This window comes from Mustela putorius, unplaced genomic scaffold (assembly GCF_011764305.1).
Source record: "Mustela putorius furo isolate JIRA1106 unplaced genomic scaffold, ASM1176430v1.1 tig00000460_pilon_pilon_pilon, whole genome shotgun sequence".
Classification (NCBI taxonomy): domain Eukaryota; kingdom Metazoa; phylum Chordata; class Mammalia; order Carnivora; family Mustelidae; genus Mustela; species Mustela putorius.
Window position 1 is genome coordinate 483029 of NW_025421389.1, and position 23201 is coordinate 506229.

The following is a 23201-nucleotide window of genomic DNA, read 5'->3' on the forward strand; positions in this document are numbered from 1 at the left end:
ACCAGTCAGAATGGCTAAAATTAATGAGTCAAGGAATAACAGGTGTTGGCAAGGATGCAGAGAAAGGGGAACCCTCTTACACTGTTGGTGGGAATGCAAGCTGGTGCAGCCACTCTGGAAAACAGTATGGAGCTTTCTTAAAAGGTTGAAAATAGAGCTACCTACAACCCAACAATCGCACTACTGGGTATTTACCTCAAAGATACAAATGTGGTGATCTGAAGAGGCACATGCACCCCAATGTTTATAGTAGCAATATCAATAATAGCTAAACCATAGAAAGGGCCTAGATGTCCATCAACAAATGACTGGATAAAGAAGATGTGGTGTATATATACAATGGAGTATTATTCAGCCATCAAAAAATGAACTCTTATGATTTGCAACAACGTGAATGGAACCAGAAAGTATTATGCTAAATGAAATAAGTCAGTCAGAGAAAGACAATTATATGAGGAATTTGAGAAACAAGACAGAGGATCATAGGGGAAGGAGAGAAAAATGAAACAAGAAGAATCCAGAGAGGGAGACAAACCATAAGAGATTTTTAATCTCAGGAAGTAAACTAAGGGTTGCTGGAGTGGAGGTGGGTGGGAGCATTGGGATGGCTGGTGATGAACACTGGGGAAGGTATGTGCTATGGTGAGTGCTGTGAATTGTGTAAGACTGATGAATCACAGATCTGTACCCCTGGAGCAAATAATACATTATATATTAATAAAAAAAAGAAAGGCCTTTTGAAAGGGTATAGTTATCAGAGAGTGATTCATCTACTGGATCTGGGCAAATTCAATTGAAAAATTCTGGAAAGGATTCACCATTCAGAATACCTTAAATAATATTTGTGATTCATGAGAAGATGGTAAAATATCAACATTAACAAGATTTTGGAAGAAGTTGATCCCAAACCTCATGGATGACTTTGAGGGGTTCAAGACTCCAGTGGAGGAAGTGACTGCAGACATGGAAGAAATAGCAAGGTAACTAGAATTAGAAGTAGAACCTGAACATGTGACTAAATTACATCAATTTCATGATAAAACGTTAACAAATGAGGAGTTGCTTTTTATGTATGGTCAGGGAAAAATGGTTTCTTGAGATGGAATCTATGCCTGGTGAAGATGCTGTGAAGATTGTTGAAATGACAACAAAGGTCTTAGAATATTATATTATATTACTTAGTTGGTAAAATAACTGCAGGGTTTGAGAAGATTGACACCAATTTTGGGGAAAAAAATGTTCTACTGTGGATAAAATGCTATGAAACAGCATCACCTACTACAGAGAAATAATTCATGAACGTCAGTTGATGCAGTAAACTTCCCTGTACCTCATTTTAAAATATTGCCACAGATTCCCACACTTTACATAGTTGGTTGAATCTAGGGATAACAGAAAGATAATGACTTTCTGAAAGCTCGGATTGTGGTTAGCATTTTTCATCAATACAATTTTTTACTTAAGGTGTATAGAGTGTATTTTTAGATATAACATTTTTCCACACTAAATAGCTTACAGTGTAGTAAAAACAAAGTTTCATATACCAAACATTTTATTGGATTCATTTTATTATTATACTCACTTTATTGTGGTGTGTGGAATGTATCCTGCAATATCTCCAAGGTATGCCTGTATCTTTTTTGTAGTTCAGATTTTTGCTTTTAGTGAACTATAGTTAAAGAGTAAAAGAAAACTTTGAGAATCAAAGAGAAATAAAACACAAATCATACAATTCATAGTGAGCATACACATACACATACACATTCTACAAATACCACTTTGTTACTAGCTTTTGAGACTCTAAATGTAAGAAGCAACTGGCTGCTGAAAACACCACAAATACACACAACACAAAACAACATCGTGAATTATACATTTCATAAAAATTAAAGCCACACACTGACAAAATATTTCACATAGTGTTCCCTCAAGTGAATTCTTATGTTTAATCAATTAATTTAGTAGATTCCTTCTTTCTTGCTTGATCTCTCCACCTGCTTCATCAGCTTCTATACTACTTTCTATTCTAAAGAAGCTTTTCTTTCCAAATCCCTATTCTTTGTCAACACGGTCTGCTTGCAACTACTACATTCATGGCCAAACTGACATCAAACTGTAATACAGGAACAGGTACCCATGTCCTATGGGCCATGGCTGGATGGTTGGATGTGAGTAGATCAAACATGTCATATCACAAAATGAATGCGGGCTAGATGGTACCATTACTGGAGAAAAGTTATACTGAATACAGTCAAAGGTATGGGGAAAAAAAACAATCTTTAGCCAGGTCCAGAAGGAAAAATCATGTACAAATAGTGTGTTTAATGAAGCAGCAATTTTGTCAGGAGGAACTAAGAGACTTCATAAGGACATCTGTTAGGAGGCATCCTTTATTGACCTCCTCTTCTTCCTGTAGTGAATCATATGCTCCTGAGATACATAAACCTGTGCTCCTATCCTGTTGGATCGGGTAGTTGTATAGTAGAGTTTGTTTGTACATTGTTTCAGTGAATGCTTATTGAATATTTTAACATGGATTCAACCAACTATGTAAAATGTGATCTCTGCCTCTAGGGGACCTGTAGGGTAACTGAAGAAGTAAGACAAGTCCACACCAAAATAAAATATTCTTTTAATATGATGTGTCATGGAGTTTAGAATTTCTGGCATTAGAAATGGTCCTTAGAAGCATTAGAAAATACTATTCTAGTAATTTTTCCTCTATATTTTCAAGGAAGGGTTCCATTGGAATACTTTAAGAATTAATACTCATCTCAAGGGAAAGACAGAGTTCATCTAAATATTCTTATCCTTACAGAGCAGGTAGATTGACATTAGTATCCCAAAAGCATTTGCTAGTAATTAGCAGAGCTGAGATCAGGAATAATTAAGTGTCAATGTCCATTAAAAGTAATACGTGCTATCTAGTTTCAAAGGGAAGATGCATTTGATCAATACACATATAGCACTAAAGCATATACTCATCACTTTTGGAAGCTAAGTTCTAAATTTCCCAGTTATCCATAAGTACATAAGCCACACATACACACACATACACACACAGTTATATGTCTAATGATATATATACATACAGCTTATCCTTTAATATCTTTTAAAATATATTTGATAGTAACCAAAAAAGATACATCTAAGTTTACAATACAGTTTCAATCCTATACTCTACTAATAATTTTATAGTTGCATGAACATTTTGGGCAGAAATCTCTTGTGAGATTTTTTAAAAATTTAATTCAATTTAATTTTTGTCAGTGTTCCAAAATTCATTGTTTATGCACCACACCCAATGCTCCATGCAATACGTGCCCTCCATAATTCCCACCACCAGGCTCACCCAACCTCCCACCCCTTTCCACTTCAAAACCCTCAGTTTGTTTCTCAGAGTCCGCAATCTCATGGTTTGTCTCCCCCGCTGATTTCTCCCAACTTACTTCTTCTCTCCATCTCCCAATGTCCTCCGTGTTATTCCTTATGCTCCACAATTAAGTGAAACTATATGGAATTGATTTTCTCTGCTTGACTTATTTCACTCAGCATAATCTCTTCCAGTCCCGTTCATGTTGATACAAAAGTGATTTAACTTGATATTTTACATTTGTGATGACCACTTTAAGGTAACAGTTCCTAAAATTAAGACAAAAAAGAAAAAAAGAAACATGGTGTGCTATAAGTAAGGGACAGAGACTGAATATAACTTCAGAGTTCTAACTGCTTTTCCTCCCCATTTTGAAAAAAAAAAAATGTAGTCTATCTACAAAAAAAAAAAGGAGGAATACAGTTGAATTAATTACTTTAATTCATTCCAAATAAGGAAATTAGTGATATATGCCACTGTAAGATAAAGGAGGGGAAAGGTCAACATTAAGTCCGTTAAGGTCTACTTATATATTTAACTATTTAAAAATAAAGGATAAATCAATATTTTAAATGATAAAATTAAATGTTTTCTATAATACAAACCTAAGCAAGTATTCAATTATAACTGCATCCAATTAAACCAGTATTCAATTATATGCTTATAATTTGCAAGTAACTATTTCCCAGACCATGAAGTTCTGCCCTCCTTTAAATAAAATATCATTTCAGATCATCTACATTTATTAAATTCAATGTTTAAAGTCATATATTTCAACATTAATTATGTTTTGTTAAAATGTCATGATAATAAACTTGGAAGTATAGTTTAAAAAAATGAACAGGATTTTTGTAGGTAGAGAAGTGGGAAAGGTTGACAGAACGAAATGAAAAAGAGTACCAATGAATGGAAATATTTGGTTAAAAGCCAAATATGGAGAAGGTAGAGTTTGTACCAGAACAAAAACTTGGAAGCGCAGCTTAAAACCAGATTGAGGAAAACCTAGAATACTATTCTGAAAAGCTTTTTCTGTGGGTGACGAGAGAGATTGAAGGTTTTGTGGGATTGAGAGAAGCATGATTTTAGCCCATTTTTAGCAAGATAAATCAGAAGGTAGTATGACAGATAGACTGAAGTGTAGAATAGTGACGTGTAGTTCCAATAACCACAGAAATATAGTTTAGATAGGAACTACTATAATGAGAGAGAAAATGATAAGGAAAGGAGCAGATAAAAGCCCTCTTATGTGATTGAAATAGTGTTTGTTAACTGAATTATTTTAGAAGGAGAGGTACTAAATACAACCTTCCAGTTTTTAGCTGGGGTAACTTAAAAGGTGATTATTACTATTAACCAAGTAAGAAATGAAGAAATAATAATGATAAAACAGCTAATACTCTTAGAGATTTCAGTGAATTCCAGGTTTAAGCCTCATAACAAACCTCTGAGTCAAATATGCTCTTGTTATATCCCCATTTCTCAGATAAAAAGCTAAGGATCAGGGAGGTTAAGGAGTTTGCCCAACCAGAGTAAATGAATTGGTTAGTATCACAGCTGGGACCCAAACTCCTCTGTTCTTATATCCTGATTCTGGTTGTTGATCATTATGCCATTCTTTTTCTCCAAAAGAAAGAGGAAGAAGTAGCCTGGGGCAGAGAACCAGTTGAGTTAATAAGGTGCTAAATTTACAGTATTGTCTAGGCATTAATATGGGAATACCTGGCAAGTATTTTATGAAAATCTGAGTCTCTTATTTAAGAAAATGGTTTAAGGGACACCTGGGTGGCTCTGACACCAGAGGTTTAAGCCTCTGCCTTCGGCTCTGGTCAGATCTCAGGGTCCTGGGATCTCTGCTCAGCAGGGAGCCTACTCCCCACCCCATGCCTGCCTCTCTGCCTATTTGTGATCTCTGTCAAATAAATAAATGAAAAATTAAAAAAAAATGGTTTAAGCATAGACCAATCAATAGTGTTATCTCTGAAAACTGAAGACATAGGTACTTAAAGAATAAACCAAAACTGCAAAGATTTTTGTTGTTGTTGTTGTTTTAATTCAATTTGTAAATATAAAGCATATGTGATGAGTTTTTTCTATTTCTAGGTAACTAATTCACAGTTTCATAAATCCAGATCCTATTTTCCTGTTTCTCTAGTTTAGTTAAAAATAACAGTAAACATATGAGATTTAGTCTTGATAGATAAGAATTTTAATCTGATTAAAGAAAGGCTACTTCCTCAGATATGACTGTATATGAATATAAAATTCCCTTTGAACTCTAGTTAGCCTCTCTCCTAGATAGCAATCTTAAACTGAACTCTCACCCATCACATCTCTGTCTCCTGGCATATTGCTATCTATTGCCGTGGAAAGATAGGCACTTCAGGAGAAAGCACATTAGTTAAGCATCAATTGCAACTTAATGGGCCAAGGTATCTGAATGATATTCTACATTGACATTATAAATCTTTTCTTTAGATTGCTGAGGGAATATGCTGCATCTCACTGGAAATCTCTAATGTGGACTTAGCTATCAATAATCTTTTCATAAAATAGCCAATTGAATAGATAGATATATTTGGAGAACAAATAGGCCAGAATGAAAGTGAAAATGCAATAATGTAATGGGCTTAGTATTGGGGTAACATGGCCTGTTGTGAAATAGATCTGACAGAGAAAGATGGAAAGAGGGACGGATGGAGAAAGAAAATTAATTTTAACACATGAATCACAAATGCTGTGTTATTTTTCTGTCTTCTTTAGTAGATGCTCACATCATTCCATCTCCAATCAAGTGAGTAGCAGGTGGCATTTTTATGTGGCTGAATGAGAGGACTAAATCAGCCGAGCGGGTAATAGCTTGCTGTAAGCCTAGTCAGTCTTATCCAGAGATAGCAAAAGCTGTGCCTACATAACTGGGTTTAAATATGATCCACTCACTCATTTTTTTCTCAGTTATGCTATATGTTACCAATGTTACCAAGTGCACAGAGGAAGAGATGATTCAAATAGAGTGTAGGTAAGACTGTAAATTCAGTCAGAAAAGAGGCACCATCATTCTTCCATCACCTGACATCCTTAAGATGGCACAAATTCTTGAAATTCATAGGTAATATCAGACATTTGTCATGGAAAAGAAAACTTAGGAACTAATTTCTTAATGAGGTTTTAATGATTGGTAGAAAATGTTTCAAGAAATAGGGAATTGCTTATAAGAGACAGAGAGGAAAGATAAAGATAAAATCTCTGAATGTCTGAAGGAGAAGAAAGCTGAGGTGCTGATTCTAGATTCCTTCATATTCTATTGATTCATATTCATTTATTCAGTACAAATTAATTGAGCACCTACTGCATATCCAGCACTATACCTAGCACTAGAGATTCAAATCTCTATTTCCAAAGGGCTTATATTCTGGTAGAGTCTTTGAGGAGAGGAAAGAAAGAGGGTGCATATTTATTAATATAAAATAAATGATTGAAATATAAGGTATGTGGGATGGCTCAAAGCAATATGGAGAAGAACATTGGAAGGAAAAGGAAGGAAAAGAGTGAAGCCTAAAATTTCAAATATGGTGTTTTTAGGTAGTTTCCTTGACAAGAGGTTGGGGGGACAGAGAAAAGCATGCAGTGCCTTGGGGCAGGAGTGGGTCTAGCATATCTGAGGTGTAGCAAGAACAATGTGGCTGGAGCAGAGTGAATATTAGTAGGGGAAATAGGAAGAAATGAGATTTGAGAATGAGGGGACTGACAGCTCCTGTAGAATGTGGAAAGCTGTTGTAAAGGATTTGCTTTTATTTTGAGTGACATGGAAAACTATGCTCTTATGTTGAAAATAGGGGCACCTGGGTGGCTTAGTCGGTTAAGGGCCTGCCTTCAGCTCAGGTCATGATCCTCAGGGTCCTGGGATCCAGCCCAGCAACCTGCATCAGTCTCCTTGCTCAGCAGGGAGCCTACTTCTCCCACTCTGCCTGCTGCTCTGCCTACTTGTACTCTCTATTTCTCTGTCAAATAAATAAATAAAATCTTAAAAAAAAAAGAAAAGAAATTGTGGGGGACAAGAACAGGAGCAGGGAGATGTTAGGAGGTTATTCAATTAATCCAGATGAGAGATAACAATGTCATAAATCTGTGAGATAATAATGGTGACCTATGGTCAGATTCTGAATGTATCTGGAATAGGGATGTTGATGGATATGAAAGAAAAATGGTTTTTGACAGAATATCCAGAATGATGGTGTTTCTATTTATATAGATAGGGAAGCAATTTTGAGGTGGAGATTGGCAATATTACTTTAAATGTGTTAAGTTGCCATGTGAAGATCTACTCATAAAAATGAAGATTTACTTGTACATTTTGTTTATAAGTTTGGGGTTCAGGGAGAGCTCTGACCTGAATTTATACATTTGGGAAATAGCATCACTAGATGGCATTCAAAATCATAAGATTGAACAAGGTCAACAAGGAAATAGTATAAAGAAGAGAAATTGCCCAAGAACTGAGACATGGAGCATTCCGAACCTAAAAATAAGGGAGGTGAGAAAAAAAGAAAAAAAGAGGTGATAAGAAAGAACGTGTCAGATAGGAAAGAAAACCAGGAGAGTGTCAAATTTGGGAAACTGATAGAAGACAAATTTTTTTCCCTCCATCATGAGAAGGAGTGATCAATGGTGTCAAATGCTACTGATGGGTCAAACAAAATGAAAACTGAGATTTAATTGTTGAAATACACAACTCAGAGATCAGTGGTGACCTTGAATAATAGAAGTTCCAGTGGAACAGTAGAAGGGAAATGTCTAAATTAAATGAGTTGAAGAAAAAGCAAGAGGGGCAAATTGGAAGAAAATCAGTATAGACAGATCTTTCAAAGACCTTTGTGGTATGGAGTCACAAAAATGTAGAGTATGTTGGAGGAAAAATCAAATTGAAAGAGTTTTTTTTGGGGGGGGGGAGGTGTGGGAGAGAGGATCATAAATTATAGTATGCTTGTGTGAAAATGAATTGCTCCAACAGAGAGAGAAGCTGGTGGTACATGAGAATGAGGGAAGATTATGGGGGCAGTGGCCTTAACTAGGGGAGAAGAGATGAATTAAAGTTTAAAAATGGAAGTGGTAAGATATAAAAACTGCTAGACACAAGATGATGAGAATTAGAAGTTACAGATAAGTGTAGTAAAGAGGAGTATTGAGTGTCATGGTCCTAAAACAGTGTAAGTGTTGGGTTTGGCCAGCAAACCCTGAGATAGTGAATAAAAAGATCACTCAAGACACCACAGCAGGAGAAAGGAAGGGTCAAGAGGACCAGACCCTCTAGTGGCAAAAGTCTCAAGCCATGTTCTGTCTCCACTTTTATGGTGAGTTTTACCAATATGCCATGTCCAAGAGAAAAGCAAGAAGGAATGTATAGCTTTAATGATTAGGACAATAACATATGGAGCAGCACATAAGAGCAGCAGAGCTTGTGATGTGCCTGCAAGACACAGAGTTCACAAAGTACGTGACCACTGTAGGTGTCTGTCTTTTAAACATTTACTCCCTAGATGTGAACCATGAGCCACAGTAAGAATCCAGCTGCTTTCAGCCAAGAAACTTCAAAGGAGGCCCAACATTCCTGACACTCTTCCTTGGCTTTTCAATTAGTCTCACCCAAGGAGGCATATACAAGTCAGATTTTATCTATCCAGGCACCGTGAATCCCCCCACATAAGATTCAAAATGTGTGGTTTATAGAAGAATGGCGTAAGAATGGTATAAAACAGGCAATGAAGACCATGGAACATACCTGTTTACCATCTAAAAACAAGAGTATAGCTAACTTCCACTTGAGAAGGCTTACAAGAAAGAAAAGGCTTCTGGGAGAACCAGATTTCTGTTAGAAGACAAAGAAAAAGGAAACATTAAGAGATTAAAGATATAGAGAATGTTTCTGATGAAAGACAACAAGTTCCATAAGATAGTAAAAAAAAAAAAAAATTAAGAAGTGGAGAATAGTGGGAGATTGGTTAAAAAAAGAAAAGGTAATATAATAACTTACATCAGGACCAGAATGTGGGTGTGGACATAATTTGGGAAATTATTTTTTAAAGATGACTAATGAAAATAGGGGGATAAACACAATACCGTTAATGCTAATGGTCTCTAAACAAATGACATGATGGACAGGCTAGGGTATTAGAGAGGAGCAGGAGAGAGGATCTCTCCCAGATGACATGGAATTATTGCACCTCTGTTTTATTTCTGCTAAAGCAAGATCAGACTTGAAAGACATGGTCTGGAACATGGAGAACTGTCTTATTCTGGTTTTACAGAGCTTCCAGTATCCCTCTTGAATAAGAGATTCAGATGCATTTATAATTAACCTACTACTCATGATATGTAATTAATAGTTGCCCACCTACTCATTTGCCTTAGTAGTTTCTGACTGTTGAGTACAAGAGATCAATGATGATATGTCTATTAAATATTCAATTGGGCAAAATTGTTGATGTTTTGATATAACTAAGATCACAGTGATAATCTCAAAGAAATGTGCTCATGGTTTGCTGTGTGATGTGTATGGTTATTTTGTGTACTATTTGGCCATTTGTATCTACACAAAAGGATCCTCTACCAGCAATCTGTTACTGGTTATAATACCTGAGGTATCTATCTCAGACTGAAGAAATTTATTACTTGGAGATAAAGTATCAACAAAAAGGAGATGGTATAGATCAAAGGAGGAAAAAGTTAAAAAAAAAAAAGCTACTAAATCAGAAATGACTTTTCAGTCAAAGTTTAGCCCCAGGCATCTCTCAACTTATAAGTCAAAGCTGAAAGAAAGTGTTTTGAAGAAAAAAAAGAAAAAAAGTCTGCTTTACCTTTTTGGAGCTATGTTCACTTTTGGACTTGGAGAATCCCGTAGCTTTACATGTTCATTTTATCTTTAAAGATTAATCAGTTGGGAAGAATGAGACATGCTGGCAGATCGTGTCTGTCTGACACATACTATCGAAACTTTGAACTTGGTAGTTGGCAGCAAAGAAATGTCTCAAAGTAATTGCAGGATAGAGAACTCAATTCCTACACTAAATGCTGGGTGAACCTAACAACTACCATGTTCATGGTAATACAGTGAATTTCCTTTTTTTAATAGATGGCAACTTACAGGAGGGCAGTGGAATTGTGTCTTTTCCATTATTGTACTCTTAAAGCTTATCACAAGTCCAAACAATAGCACTAAAAGGAAATAGTAAATATACTCTGCCTGTATGAGAAACAGAATGAAGGTAGAGTTTCAGCCTTCTATTCACATACACTGCAATGTGAATAGCACACCCTGGAATTGTGCAAATGGACACATCTATGCTTTCCTTAATAATGAATGACTCATATACCCTCTAACATTCACTAGGCTCTTATTGTATGTTAGGTGTGTATTAAATACTTCACATGCAAGATCCTTGATAGTCCTTATAATAAGACATTGAAGCAAATAATACTTTGATACTATTGATATGCTCAATATCATGAAGTTGGTAACAGAGGAGTTCAAGATTGGGAGTCCAGTGCATAGCTGGATTAGGTGTCTATAGATTGTGCCATTAGTCAGAGCTGTGGAGAACATAATGATGACACTGATATGTTAATTGCCCTCCAAGTACTTGTGTTTTTCTGGGAAAAAATGTAAACAAAGAAAACCACAAACCTGTAGTTTCTGACAATAGTGCAGAAAGAGGAAAGATAGCCCTTTTGAAGTTAGAATAGTTGAATTAGTACTTTCCAAGGTGAAGTAGCATGAACTTGGTTTGGGGTGGTATCTGAGGTTTAGGAAGACAAGAAAGGTATATAGAGAACTCTAAATGGAAGGAACAGCTTTAGCAGAAAGTAAATGAATGATCTTCATCAGATTAGAGAATCATATAGCGATTATGTTCCAGGATACTTTCCTTGATATTTTGGTGGCTTTGGGGCTATTTTTTTTATTCGGCAGAAAGACAATCAAATTCTCATCTTTCCTTGTGATTTTTATAATATTTTGGTGGCTATACTACCAGAAGTTTTCAACCAGATCTTGTCTCAGTCTTATTTGGAAGAAAGTGGAATAATCAGTATTTAAAGATAGTGAGCTTGAAAGAAGAAAATACATAAAAGGCATAGGCCACTATTTTATTTATATGTCAATGCTTTTTTTTTTTTAAGATTTTATTTATTTGACAGAGAGAGAAATCACAAATAGGCAGAGAGGTAGGCAGAGAGAGAGAGAGAGATTGGGGAGAAAGCAGGCTTTCTGTGGAGCAGAGAGCCCAACATGGGGTTCGATCCCAGGACCCCGGGATCACGACCTGAGCTGAAAGCAGAGGTTTTAACCCACTGAGCCACCCAGATGCCCCTATATGTCAATGCTAATTAAGAAGGTCTAATTTTGTCCAAAAATACCTATAGTGCCTCTACTCCTTACAGGCCTGGGAGAAGATATGGTTATATTTTTCATAGGGCTTCTAAAAGATATAGAAGACAAAAGTTTCTTTCTAGGGCAGGGCTCCACCAGGTGTCTAATTGTACCTAGGATGCTGTTTCTTTATTCTATATGAATAATTAAACATTTCTGAGGGATGGAATAAGTTACGCTCTTAGGCTTTCTCTTTAAATGGAGAGGTTAAAATAGATAATATTTAGAAAAAACTTTTCTTCCCTCTACTCATCTCAGTTCCAACTTCTGCAGTTCCCTTTTTAGAGTTTTAGATTTTTCTTCTCAGATGTATAGTGAAGGATTTTAATTTGAACCCCCAAATTTCTTTAATGTTGTAATTTAAACTAATAATAGCTAATACCTCCCTTTGAGTTTCTATAGCAGCTATTACAATAGCACCTAACATTATTAATATTTAAGAAGGAATCATTATAGTTTTAGGCATGAGGCAAATTGAAAATTTTCGCATTAATTGAACTCTATTGTTAATGGCACCTTTGCTAATTCATGGTTAAGCCAACTTGTATTGCTTCATTAGAGACAGAAACCTGGAAAAAAAAAAAAAGAAGTACAGTGATGGGAATAATCTCAGTTTGCAGTAGTTTGTCAAGTTTAGTGATATGACAAATGATATTTTACTCTGAGCATTAAAGCCTAAACCATCCAGACATCTGAGTTTAAGAACTGTCAGTTCAGTAGGATGAGAAGCAGAAAGGAAATGCTTAATCTTTCATTTAGATTACCATTTGATGTAGCTGTTTCTCGAGTAACTCTTTCCTAACCAAAACATAAGGAAGGAAAGGCCTTACATGGATAGGTATTTTCTAAAACACAAGAATGTTTAAGCTTTTCTCTTCCCTAACTTCACAAAATGTGCTATAAGTCTAGTTTGGTATATTTTTAAAAAATTAGGATTTATCTAATTTCTTTCTAATACCTTGGTGCTCATATAATTTTTGCCTTTTGCTCCACCATACAGTTGATATGACTATTATTGGCTTGATAGAGTTTTCTGAATGGATGAAATAGAAGAATCAGTTTTTAAAGGTGTTGGGAGAAAAGTGGATCAAGAATACTGGTAGGAGAAATGACCAGAAACAAGAGACAAAGAATAAATTAGGCAGTTTTTTTGGAGACCTTACAGTTTCTTAATCTTCCTGTCACCACATTCTGTAAGTGTCAAAAAAAAATTTTTTTTTCTTTGCTTTGGGCTCTGACCATCTGCTTATTTCTTCCTTTCTGTATGTGACTCTAGGTTTGATCTCTTCCTGGAGATTTACAGCTGAGTTTCTCCCAGAGTATTGAACATTTCCAAATTATCTCTCTGCTTCATATGCTCTACACGGAAATCTCTACTTTTCTCCAAATCTTGCACTCCTTCTCTTATAAGTAATCTTATCAATCACTTTTTTTTTGGCTAAATATCCATCTTTACCCAATTCAATTAATATGAGGAGTAGTCCCTAAATTCCTACTCAAACAACTAGGCTAGAAAGTGACTGTGATAGAAATGTACATGTATTAAGATTTTTTAAAAATAAAATGCCTCTCTGATCGAACAAACAGAATGATTATTAAAATTACCTGAGAAAATGTAAAATTTCTAATATCATACCAGGCACTGAAGAACATTCAGGGAGAAGAAACACATAGATATAAAATCTTGCCTCTAATGTAATTATTCTAGAGAGTAAATAAAAATGCCTCAAAGAATGAGGTAGACTTTCTTTAGCTATCATGTCAATGACAAGAATGTGATGTCTGTGTGGTTTACATGTAAATGTGGAAGGGAAGATGGTAAAGCTTCAAATTGTGTTCTCTTGAGAAAGATTTACTCCACACAGTTGTGTTCTCTGAAGGATAAGGCGAGAGTTTTATGTGACTAGAAAATTTATAGGAAGTGTCTCCTCTCTGCATTAAATTGGTACCATACATTGGTTAAAGACTTTGATTTTGAATGCAAAAATAAAGTGAATTTGAGCTCTTATTATCTTATTATCTTATCTTATTATCTTATTATCTCTATAACCTTAATTTACTAACCCTCTCTGGTTTACTAACCTCTCTTGTATGCTAAACCTCTTTGTTGTACTCATCTTGTCTGATGTACTAATCCACTCTGATGTACAAAACTTCTCTAGCATGCTAACCTGTTCGGATACATTAACCTTCTCTAAGCCTCATCATCTTCATCAGCAAACTGGAAATTATAATAATACCTCCCTCAATACACTTTGGTGAGGGTTATATTAGATAAATAAAATTAAAATGGTTAATATAATGACTAGATAATAGTAAATGCACAATAAATACCTTCTACTTTTGTTATTACTCAAATTGGTAAAAAAGAGGATTGTCATGATTAATATAATTATTGGTGAGTACTTTATCGTCGATATAAATGTGAAGCAGAAACACTTTCTATATATAACAAAACAAATATTAATTACCTTATTTTTTATAACTTATCTTGCTTAAGATCTCCATTCTGTGGGTGGTTAAAAAAAGCAAAAAACTCAGTTCTCAGGCGTGTGTATACATTCAGGGATGTTTGTATTATGTTGATCTATCTGTGTGGGGGGACAGTATCTGGGTCTTCATTCAGTATCTTCATTGACTGCTAAGAATTCTACCCCCCCTTTTTCTTTTCCTGGGCTCACAATAAAAGCAGTATTTCTGTGTAGATATCTTCAAAATTCTGCTTCATTTGCACATGCTCATGAGTAATGCTATTTTCATTCCATACGAAGACATGGGGAAATTGCCCAGATATATCACAGAGCCATCTCTGGTGTCTTTCTGCCTCACTGGGATACTAACATGAGGCCTGGGGCTTCACTTTTCTCTTAGTGCCTCATAAAGTTAGGAGACTGAATCATCCCTTCTCACCCTGGGATTTTGTAGGAGGGCATCACAGTGTTAGGGAGGCTTTAGATTCCTTTTCCAGCCATAGGCACTTCAATGATTTCTTCCTTCCTTCCTTCCAGCTCTTCCCCATTCCCTCAACAAGAAAATATTTTCTGGTATTTGGCAGTAGCCCTTGTCCTTATCCACCCATTTTTCTATATGACTCCACTTGAAATACAGAAATTGACACTTATTTTATTTGTTATGTTTTCTTGCATTTATGGGCATGTAATTTCATGGGTGACTGAAGTCCAAGGGATACAGGAGTAAAAATGGATACACCGGTTTTAGAAAATAAGCTTTCAAGGTTTTGATAACTTTGACAGATTTCTGTTACTTATAAAGTGCAATGAAATTCCTAGCCAAATGTTATTAGCCATGGTCCATATTTTGGACTTGACTCTACATGGCCAGAGCATAGATTTTGCTACAGTTTTTAAGGGTCATGTTGGACTTTACCAGGTTAAGACTAGGAGTTAATCTTTTAATCATCAGGGGAACTCTGAGTCCTGTGTTCAGGTTTTCATCCCAAAACTATTAGGAATAAGAAGAGGTGGTTCAAAGTCGAGCCTTGAAAAATGGTTAGATTTTTGCCAAATTGGCCTTCTACAAAGACAGAAATAATTTTACTATTGAAATGTAAAGGTTTTAAAGAAGTCATTGACAGAGTTAGCTACAGATTTGCTTTTCTAGAAATTTTTGAATGAGAGACACTGGGAAGAAGCAATAGTCTAGATTAAAATATCGCAGCAGGGAACAAGGTTAAAAATGTAACAGACATTTTGGTTTAAAGGTGGGAAACAGGGGCACCTGGGTGGCTCAGTGAGTTAAAGCCTCTGCCTTCAGCTCAGGTCATGATCCCAGGGTCCTGGAATGGAGCCCCACGTTGGGCTCTCTGCTCAGCGGGGAGTCTGCTTCCCCTTCTCTCTCTGCCTGCCTCTCTGCCTACTTGTGATCTCTGTCTGTCAAATAAATAAATAAAATCTTTAAAAAAAAAAAATAAAGGTGGGAAACATTGAAAAATTCCCTGTAGGGTTTATTCTCTACCATGGACAAAAGAACTAAACAAAAATCACAATGACCTACGTATATTAGTCTTAAATCATGTTTTTCATCCTCTAACATTTCAATATGGTATATTCAGATACAATAACTCACAGACTACAAAAACATAAAAATCTTAGAATTCCTTTCCTATCGTTCAAGGGTTATAGACCCTTAAATTTATTTGTTCTGGTCTGAGGCAGGTCTTAAAATGAACATTGGGTGCTTTCTAAATTGTTGCTGCACATAATGTATAGATATTGTCTCTGTCCAAGTGTACAAATATTTCTTGACTGGCTCATAAGAACTTTTTTTTCTTTTAAGAACTTTTTTCCTTTGGTTCATACAAAACCTTTTCAAATGGAAAAGATCTTTTAAAGAATATAATGACAAACTATGAATGGATTACATTGAAGTTTAGAGCAGTCTCAGAAGGGCCACAGGACAATTTAAATTTGAAATAATTTTTTTTCTTCTTCTCAATCAAAAGATCTATTGGCTAAAATAAGGCAAAAATGAAAAGGAATGAGGAGCAAAGAGAAAGGATTCTGTACTCCTCTAAGTAATGATTTAGTGATGAAAGTAATATATGGTACAGACACTGGAAGACAAAAAAAGACAATGATTTAAGAGAGTTAGGAAATAAACAGTGGAAACACTTCTTTTTATTTCTCTCTGTACAGGAGCTTAAAAATAATGGGGGGGGGTAGAAAGTTCGTTGAGAACATAGAGTTGTCCTTTACTTCCTTTTCACAGGTGGATGACTAATTTTGATGCGATTGTCATTAAATCATCACTTGATCTCTTCTGACTGATGTGATTGTCCTGTGAGTTGAATACATTAAAAACAGCAAAAGCTTAGATAGTGGTTAAGTGAGACACTGTAATTGTTCCAATTCTTGAATCAGTAAAAAAACATGGTGATGCAAAAGAGACAATGTGATATAGTCAAAGGCCATCGGGTTTTGCAGTAAATAGACATAGATTTAAAATTAAGCTCTGTTAATTTTTGGTGACATAATTTTGGTTAAATAGTATCCATTTTTGAATCTCAAATTCCTCAAGTGTAAACTTAGGGCATAGGGCCATTATGAATCATAAAATGTTTACTAGATTGGTAGGAACTCTATGAATATAAATTGACACAAGGTGGAATGATCTGAAAGTAAGTAATACCCTCCCATTTCCAGCTGGTAAACTATTAATTATTGTTATGGTGGAATTTACTACTATTATTACTACTTGGTAAATGTGGAAGGTGAAATTTGGTTTAAAAATATCATTTTGTCTAGAGATAAGGATTATTATTTTTTTTTCAGTTTTCTGAATTTCATGAACATTTCTTTCACAATTAAGCATAGAAAAGCATCACTGAATTTTATGATTCAACTCACAAACATGCCAAAAATAAGTATCTGAAATTATCTAAACACTTGAGAATTTGCTTTTAAATGTAAATGCATGTGCTTGAGTGTCTTGGTGTTTCTTCCTATGAGAAAATAATATTCCATTATTTTGAATAAACTCAGTTGAGTATATCATGTTGAAATACATTATGCATTTTAAAATGGTTCCAGGAAAAAAAATCCTTCAAGCAGTGCTTAGTATTTGGCAGTATGTTTTAAGACTCTTAAACATTTCTTCAGTTTATCCAGAAGCAAGCTATGTGTGTGTGTGTGTGTGTGTGTGTGTGTTATATTATATACATAAAATATATGGGATATGATAGAGGAAAATGGTTATGCTATATCCATCTTTACCCAGCTTTTTGTAGAGGCCCTTAAGAGCTAGACAGTGGAGTCATACTGAATGAAAATTAATGATATTTTAAACTATGCCATAAAAATACATAATGTAGCAAATGATCCTACCCTAATTCTCCCCAGCAATAGGAACTTGAATTCAGCCTCTTACCATTTCCGCCTTACATTTGAGGCTCCAGCCGCATATATGTTGGTATTATTTTGGCACACAACAAACTGTTTCTTGGTCCAGATACTTTTCTCTATGCTTTACTGAGGTTTATACCTTTCTCTCCCCAACCCTTCTTCATTTCCTCTTCCCTGTAACCTGATTCCTTCTTAGCTTTTATAGCTCTATTCTTTTTCAAGCATGAGAATGCCTTATGCCCTGATGTTATGATCCTATAATTTGTCAAACAAGTTATTTACTAAAACAAACTTGACCTCTTTTGAGAGTAAAAAGAAACACAATGAATTATACTGGGAAAACAGGTGTAAACCAGGAGAGTGCTATCACACACAGACACATGGTCATCTTTCCAAAAGTAGATTTAGTACTTTTATGGAGAAAATTCTTCTTTTCCACTTTAATGTGGAGAGAACTCCAGTGAGTTATTTTAGCGTCTTTTTTCTCTCTACTTTTTCCATTCCAGGAAAATAAGAGACATACTTGCTTGGTAGAATTTGGAAAGGATGAGAAAAGCCCATATTTTCCTTCCTTTTCTGGGATAGAACCTGTCAGCTATAAGCTTGTAATCACTGTTCTGGGCTATTTTATAAGCAGAGTATTAAGGTCCCTATCATAGAGATGACAACAGCTTTTACGAATAAGTAATTCTGCCAAATGTAGGATTAAGTTTGGTAAATCCACCACAACCACACATTTTTATTAATACCAAAAGGGATTTTTATTTATTTTTTATTTTTTTAAAGATTTGATTTATTTACTTGACAGACAGAGAGAGAGAGCACAAACGGGAGAGTATCACACAGAGGGAGAGGAAGAAGCAGGCCTCCCACCAAACCAGGAACCGGACTTGGGGCTTGACCCCAGGACCCTGGAATCATGACCTGAGCTGAAATCAGATGCCCCACTGACTGAGACACCCAGGTGCCCTCAGAAGGGGTTTTTAAAATTTCAATTTATTTTCTTCCTTATTTACTTCTTCATTCATTGAAAAGGCAAGTGGAGAAGAGCACTGCTAATTACCCCTCTGACCCCAACAGTTACCAGTTCTTTGTTTTCTCACATTACTCAAAATAGCTCTATCATTACTTCTATTATCATTAACTCTTAACTATTTTTGATAATTTGATAATTATCAGATTATGCATATTTGTTTTCCCATCCTTAACAATAGGAAAAATATTCATTTTTGTATCCATGGTGACTGGCATACTACAGGCAGATTCTCCATAAAATATTACATACAGAACAAAGAAATTTCTGATACGTACACATACATCTAGGCGTTATATGTTGTAGGTTTGTGTCCTACAGGATCAAGAAATCAAGTTTCCATATATGGAAAATTTCTGGTATAAGGTAAACTAGATGTAAGACACCTTATATATGATTCTTCAGTTAATTTGTATAACAGTATCATAAAATAGGTGTTACTGTTCTCATTCCATGAATAAGGAAAGCAGCTTAGAGAGTTGAGTGAGTACACCAGCATTACACAGCTGGCAAGCAGAGGAGCATCAGTTCCGGTCAGAACTATCTGCCTCCAGAAGCCCGAGGGATTTTTTTTTTTTTTTTCCCTCCTGTGCCACCTCTCTATGACAATGTCTCTCTTCGGGTAGAGGCATAATAATTCCCATTGGATTTTTGCATACAAATCAATATGAGGTTCTCCATTAATTTTGAAGGAAGATGTTTTTATTAAAGGATGGAAGGAATGAGTTATATAGGAGGCCCAGGTGCCTCATTATTTTTAGAAGAGCAATATGGAATGAAGAATTTAAGAGCCAGAGAGTGCACTGGAGAATTTCTGATATTTAAACACATAGAAAGTGTCATTTTCAGCTTTTCTGGTTTGGAAAAAAGTGCAATATGAAGAGATGATGCCAGATTACCTCAAGGGAATAGCAGTGAGCCAACTTGATTAACCTTGAGGAATCCATAGCATTGTATTTTTATCTCATATGAAATAATAAAAGGCTTCTATGCCTGGATACAGCAGCACATTAGTACATCTTTACCACACCTAATTTCTTTCTTACATCATCACTGTCCAATGCTGTAAACAGCTAAATACGACTTAGTATGAATCAATTTATTTCAACAACTCATGGGCTTCCCTCTATATTCATTATTTTGTTGAACGTCAAGCTCTAAGGGAATAAGTTAACTGTAAACCTGCCTATGAAGATTTTGTAACTTAACAAATAACTCTAATGTTAGGTCAAATGAGTGCTTCAAAGACAACCAAATACTTCTTTGAAAATATAGAGGAAGAAACATCACATTTTAAAAGTAGGATTTGGCTCAGTTAAAGGATTGTTGAGGCTATTGTTGGCCAAAAGAAAGGCATGGTGGCATAAAAGGTGTCATATCCCACACAGGATTTGAGAGAGGCTCCCTGGGGCTGGACCAGTATTTTTCTGCAGTATAGAGTAGATGAAAAGGCTGTAAAGATAATTTGGAGTAAGCCATAGAAACACAATTCCATGTTTAAAAACATGGCAATTTCATGAAAAGCATTCAGCAGGCTAATCTTTTCCCAGAGTAGATGATAATGGACTGATTCTCTGAGATTATTTAATTTATGTATTTAATTTTAAGGTTTTATTTTTAAGCATGTGGGGCTTGAACTCACAACCCCAAATCAAGAGTCACACATTCTACTGACTGGGCCAGCCAAGTGCCCCACAATTTTCTGAGATTTTAGTATCTGCTGAATGAGTTGAATAATCTCAGATTAACATATGTTAAATGGTCTCCTTAGTGCAGAACTTCTCATCTCTTTGCTGTCGTATATTCACTGGGGATTGCTAAGGGAACCCTGTAATGTGTGTTCTTTCCAGGTCTTATGTGTCATCAGGTACATGATATGAGAATAGTGTTCCATGGAGCACATGTTAGAGAATACTTGTTTTAAAAGTAAAGTTGGGGCGCCCAGGTGGCTCAGTGGGTTAAGCCTCTGCCTTCGGCTAGGGTCATGATCCGAAGGTCTTGGGATCGGGCCCCACATCGGGCTCTCTGCTGGGCAGGGAGCCTGCTCCCCCCCCCCCCCCGCCTCTGCCTGCCTCTCTGCCTATTTGTGGTCTCTCTCTGTCAAATAAATAAAAAATTTAAAAAAAAGTAAAGTCAAAGGGTTCAGATATTAATAAGGTCCATTGAGATTCTATTTTTCATTGTAAGCATCTTTATGATGTCTCCCTTCAAGCTGTGTCACACAGATGTGCATGTACACACACAAAAATACACACACACACACACACAGAAATAAAAGCACGTGTCTAGCAAAATTCCTTTCCGTAGGACTCTTACATCTACTGACTCTATTGTGGTGATTTACCCCCTTTTATTTTCTGACTAGGTTTTGCTCTCCAGCTTTGAAAGTCTTGCTCACCACCCGACTGCAACTTCAGGCCACAAGTCCTCACTTTAACTTAAATGCCCTAGCCTTTGGGAAAAGCTTTGACTACTCTTTTTTTTTCCCTTGCTCCCAAAGATTTCACTTGCTTTGCTTCCTTCCAAAGGAAGGAAGTGAAGGAAGCACTTAGAAGCACTTTTCTTGCTTCCAAAGATTTTCAGCCTAGGCTACCTCACATGACTTCCTGTTTCAAACCAAACATGTCCCTATGCTTGGGCTGGTAATGCTCTCGTGATACACATGCCTCTAGACACCCTACCTGAAACTGGGCAACTATGAAACACACACCAGAGAGTCAGACCTTCCCTGAGACATATTTCAGGGGGAAAAATATTGTGCAAAATTCTGTTGGGGAGGATTTATACATGTCATTATAACATTGGGCAACATCACAGAATATAAGCTTCTTTAGTACTTTTCCAGGAAAAGAAGGTTCACATTCTTTGTACTTTACTTGTTTAGCATAAAAATTATAAATGATTCTATAAGAATGGTAAAGTTATGGTAAAAATTTGTGGGAATGACATTAGTCATACTCCTTCAGTGACAAATGACAGAAACACAACTTAAAAGCAAATCATAACAATAATTATAATAGCAATAATAAAGAAAGAAGAAATAGAATTTGTTGCCTCACTTTCCTGGAAAGGCTAAGTATTATCAGTGTTGGTGCTTAAATCATGTTATCATTTCTTTTTTTTCTCTCTTTTTCTCTCTCTCTCCCCTCAGTCTTTCCCTCCCTCCCTCCCTCCATCTGTCTTCAAGACACACTTTTCTCTCTCTGGTCTTTTTTTCTCAGACTCACCTTAGATGGTAGGCAAGGAGGCTGAGGGCAGTCTCAGGCTTACATTCTCTTAGATAACCAACTCCTACATAAATAGTATCCCCCAGAAGCTTGGCATCCTATGATAGTGTTAGGATGACACCTGTATTTCCCAAGACATATACAACAAGCTCCCCACACTGGAAGATTGTGTTACCAGAAAAAGTAAGGAAATCTTACTATGAAAAGCAAGCAAAGAAGTCCTCTTTCCCCACTTCCCCAGTATGCACTTTTTTCCCCTCACACACTTTATTTCAAGTGTGCTTCCCTATAACATATTAAAACTATTTTATTTAAAACAAAAATGAAAAAATGACTAATAATCTTCCCCATAACTCAAATCATATGTACATGCTGCACTCAGCTCTAGTTCCAGGATCAATAAATGGTGAGCATTTCAGTCAGTCTTGAATAAATAAATGTGGCTTCACACAGTCCATAGTCTGTGCCTAAATGATTAATTCAAATATCTTCCATATACTATAGGATAGTAGATAGGCTAACCACAGCAATAACACTTATTTAGAATTTTTTTAAAGCAAGAGTATGACAACTTCCATCCCAGTTATGTATTGCTGCTTACAAAACCACACTAACACTTAATGGCTTAAAACAATCATTTTATTGTTTCATGTTTCTTTGGGTCTCACATGTTTTCTCTCTTGTGGTTGCAGTTCAGCAGTAGCTGGGAATGGCATCATTTGGAGGTTACTTGTATGCTAAGACAGCTATACTCTCTTCTTTTCATGTGTATTTGTGTTGGGGGATCTCTCAAGGCACACGGTCTCCCTACTTGTTCTTTCCATAGTTTCCAGCAGAAGAGATGGGATACTTACACGGTGGGCCAGGGCTCTCTGGAAGGCAATTCCAGGCCTCCACCATTGTAAAGCTGAGGCTCAGAAATGTCACTGCATTCTTTTAGTTAAAGCTTGTCACTGGGGAATCCCTGATTATATATGGGAAGGGCCACACATAAGGGATGAATTTTGAAGACTGACCATACAAGAAAACAATGCTCTATGTCATATTCTAAATTTTGTTGCACAGAGGTAACAAGGACTCATTTCCTCATGAATAGAGTTAGTCTTCAGTCTTCTACGTTTTGTTCCAGGAGCCACCTCCTGAAAGAAGAGTCATATTCTCATGTTCCCCATGACCTTGCCTCAGTGATGCTAGAGACATATTTCTCTGTATAGAAATTCCACCACATTAGCCCACTTTGAATTGGTGCAACTCTGGAGGTCTAGGGATAGATGTCTTCACGGAG